The sequence below is a fragment of the Schistocerca cancellata genome, chromosome 6 (assembly GCF_023864275.1).
Source record: "Schistocerca cancellata isolate TAMUIC-IGC-003103 chromosome 6, iqSchCanc2.1, whole genome shotgun sequence".
NCBI classification, from domain to species: domain Eukaryota; kingdom Metazoa; phylum Arthropoda; class Insecta; order Orthoptera; family Acrididae; genus Schistocerca; species Schistocerca cancellata.
Window position 1 is genome coordinate 295,753,639 of NC_064631.1, and position 4,140 is coordinate 295,757,778.

Genomic DNA, 4,140 nt, shown 5'->3' on the forward strand with positions numbered 1-4,140 from the left:
CTACTGCGCATTCGCCTTGTAGAAAAGGTGTTTACAGAACGGAACAACAAGGGAAAAGGCTTGGCCGTCCTCGATTCTAATAGCTCTGCAGTTCTTTTCCAGAACTTTCTGCGCTGTGTAATAATAATAATTTATAATATCGTTAGGATGACCTCAGATCATCCACATCTACATCTGCATCTACGTGGTTACTCCACAGTTCACAGTTAAGTACCTGACAGAAGGTTAATCGAACTACCTTCAAGCTATTTCTCTACCGTTCTACTCTCCGACGGCGCACGGGAAAAACGAGCACTTAAATCTTTCCGTGCGAGTTCTTATTTTATTTTGATGGTCATTTGTCCCTATCGAGGTGGACGCCAACAAATTATTTTCTCCCTATCGAGGTGGACGCCAACAAAATATTTTCGCAGTTGGAGGAGAAAGATGGTGGCCGAAATTTCATAAGAAGAGCCCACTGCAACGAAAAACGCCTTTGTTATAATGATTGTCACAGGAAGTCACGTATCATATCCGTGGCTATGTCCTCCGCCAGGTCCATCTGATGCGCGTCGCACACTGTACAGTAGTGCTACGGAAGAGGGCCGCCAAGCGTGATGTTGTCAGTGTCATAAGTAGACCTGTTTCACTTTCTAAGTGTTCGGCCAATAAATCGCATCCTTTGGTTTGCTTTCCCCACAACAATATCTACGTGATGGTTCCAATTTAAGTTCTTCGTAAGTGTAATCTATTAAGCATTTATTTGAATTTACAGCCTTTCCATTTGTGTGACTTACAGTGTAACCGAAATTTGCGGGTTTCTTTTAGTACTCATGTAGATGACTTCATACTTTCCATTTACATTTCGCGTAATTATATGTACTTAAGGCTCTAACAATGGATAAATACACAGTGTCAAACCATCTTATAGTGTCACCAGGTGTTGATTGCATCTCTCTCCATATGAGCCTATTAAAGATTCATAAATCAGTCAAATCATATTTTTATAACACTATTCTATCGCTTGAGCCTTGTCCAACAGTCACGCAGTGCCAGCCATCGTTAACCGGATTTGGCATGGTAATGTTTAAGAGGTAGCCGGATGCCCTTCCTGCCGCCACCCGTACCCCCCGGTACGGAAGTAGTGTACCCCAACCGTCTGCATGGAGTGAGTGTGCTCCCTGCCGCCGTTGGATAAGCAGATGCAGCAGCAAGTCGTATACTCTTAGCTCAATTATTTGTGTTTTTTTTTTTTTTTTTTGGTCATCAGTCTACTGACTGGTTCGATGCGGCCCGCCACGAATTCCTTTCCTGTGCTAACCTCTTCATCTCAGAATAGCACTTGCAACCGACGTCCTCAATTATTTGCTTGACGTATCCAATCTCTGTCTTCCTCTACAGTTTTTGCTCTCTACAGCTCCCTCTAGTACCATGGAAGTCATTCCCTTATGTCTTAGCAGATGTCCTATCATCCTGTCCCTTCTCCTTATCAGTGTTTTCCACATATTCCTTTCCTCTCCGATTCTGCGTTGAACCTCCTCATTCCTTACCTTATCAGTCCACCTAATTTTCAACATTCGTCTATAGCACCATATATCAAATGCTTCGATTCTCTTCTGTTCCGGTTTTCCCACAGTCCATGTTTCACTACCATAAAATGCTGTACTCCAGACGTACATCATTAGAAATTTCTTCCTCAAATTAAGGCCGGTATTTGATATTAGTAGACTCCTCTTGGCCAGAAATGCCTTTTTTGCCATAGCGAGTCTGCTTTTGATGTCCTCCTTGCTCCGTCCGTCATTGATTATTTTACTGCCTAGGAAGCAGAATTCCTGAACTTCATTGACTTCGTGACCATCAATTCTGATGTTAAGTTTCTCGCTGTTCTCATTTCTACTACTTCTCATTACCTTCGTCTTTCTCCGATTTACTCTCAAACCATACTGTGTACTCATTAGACTGTTCATTCCGTTCAGCAGATCATTTAATTCTTATTCACTTTCACTCAGGATAGCAATGTCATCAGCGAATCGTATCATCGACATCCTTTCACCTTGTATTTTAATTCCACTCCTGAACCTTTCTTTTATTTCCATCATTGCTTCCTCGACGTACAGATTGAAGACTAGGGGCGAAATGCTACAGCCTTGTCTTACACCGTTCTTAATACGAGCACTTCGTTCTTGATCGTCCACTCTTATTATTGCCTCTTGGTTGTTGTACATATTGTATATGACCCGTCTCTCCCTATAGCTTACCCCTACTTTTTTCAGAATCTCGAACAGCTTGCACCATTTTATATTGTCGAACGCTTTTTCCAGGTCGACAAATCCTATGAAAGTGTCTTGATTTTTCTTTAGCCTTGCTTCCATTATTAGCTGTAACGTCAGAATTGCCTCTCTCGTCCCTTTACTTTTCCTAAAGCCAAACTGATCGTCACCTAACGCATTCTCAATTTTCATTTCCATTCTTCTGTATATTATTCTTGCAAGCAGGTTGAATTAAACCCGTGGTCTAGGGGTAGCGTCTTCGATTCATAATCAAAACGTTTTCGGTCCCGGGTTCGATCCCCGCCACAGCCTATGTTTTGATAAATAATCAGCATTGGCGGCCGAAGACTTCCGGCATAAGAAGTCAGCCTCATTCTGCCAACGGCCTTGTCAAAGAGGGCGGAGGAGCGGATAGAGGTTCAGGGCACTCTCTTGTCCTAGGGGTGGGAAATTGCCCCTAAAGGCGGAAGAATCAGCAATGATCAACGACATGAGGATGCAGAAGGCAATGGAAACCACTGCATTAAAGACACGTAACGTGTATCCACAGGACATGTGGCCTGTAATTGAAGAAGTGTCATGATGATCTGTCCATTGGCAAAAGATTCCGGAGTAGTCCCCCATTCGGATCTCCGGGAGGGGAATGCCAAGGGGGAGGTTACCATGAGAAAAAGATTGAATAATCTACGAAAGGATAACGTTCTACGAGTCGGGGCGGGGAATGTTAGAAGCTTGAACGTGGTAGGGAAACTAGAAAATCTGAAAAGGGAAATGCAAAGGCTAAATCTAGATATAGTAGGGGTCAGTGAAGTGAAGTGGAAGGAAGACAAGGATTTCTGGTCAGATGAGTATCGGGTAATATCAACAGCAGCAGGAAATGGTATAACAGGTGTAGGATTTGTTATGAATAGGAAGGTAGGGCAGGGGGTGTGTTACTGTGAACAGTTCAGTGACTGGGTTGTTCTAATCAGAATCGACAGCAGACCAACACCCACAAAGATAGTTCAGGTATACATGCCGACGTCGCAAGCTGAAGATGAACAGATAGAGAAAGTGTATGAGGATATTGTAAGGGCAATGCAGTATGTAAAGGGGGACGAAAATCTAATAGTCATGGGCGACTGGAATGCAGTTGTAGGGGAAGGAGTAGAAGAAAAGGTTACAGGAGAATATAGGCTTGGGAAAAGTAATGAAAGAGGAGAAAGACTAATCGAGTTCTGTAACAAGTTTCAGCTAGTAATAGCGAATACCCTGTTCAAGAATCACAAGAGGAGGAGGTATACTTGGAAAAGGCCGGGAGATACGGGAAGATTTCAATTAGATTACATCATGGTCAGACAGAGATTCCGAAATCAGATACTGGATTGTAAGGCGTACCCAGGAGCAGATATAGACTCAGATCACAATATAGTAGTGATGAAGAGTAGGCTGAAGTTCAAGACATTAGTCAGGAAGAATCAATACGCAAAGAAGTGGGATACGGAAGTACTAAGGAATGACGAGATATGTTTGAAGTTCTCTAACGCTATAGATACAACAATAAGGAATAGCGCAGTAGGCAGTACAGTTGAAGAGGAATGGACATCTCTAAAAAGGGCCATCACAGAAGTTGGGAAGGAAAACATAGGTACAAAGAAGGTAGCTGCGAAGAAACCATGGGTAACAGGAGAAATACTTCAGTTGATTGATGAAAGGAGGAAGTACAAACATGTCCCCGGAAAATCAGGAATACAGAAATACAAGTCGCTGAGGAATGAAATAAATAGGAAGTGCAGGGAAGCTAAGACGAAATGGCTGCAGGAAAAATGTGAAGACAACGAAAAAGATATGATTGTCGGAAGGACAGACTCAGCATACAGGAAAGTCAGAACAACCTTTGGTGGCATTAAAA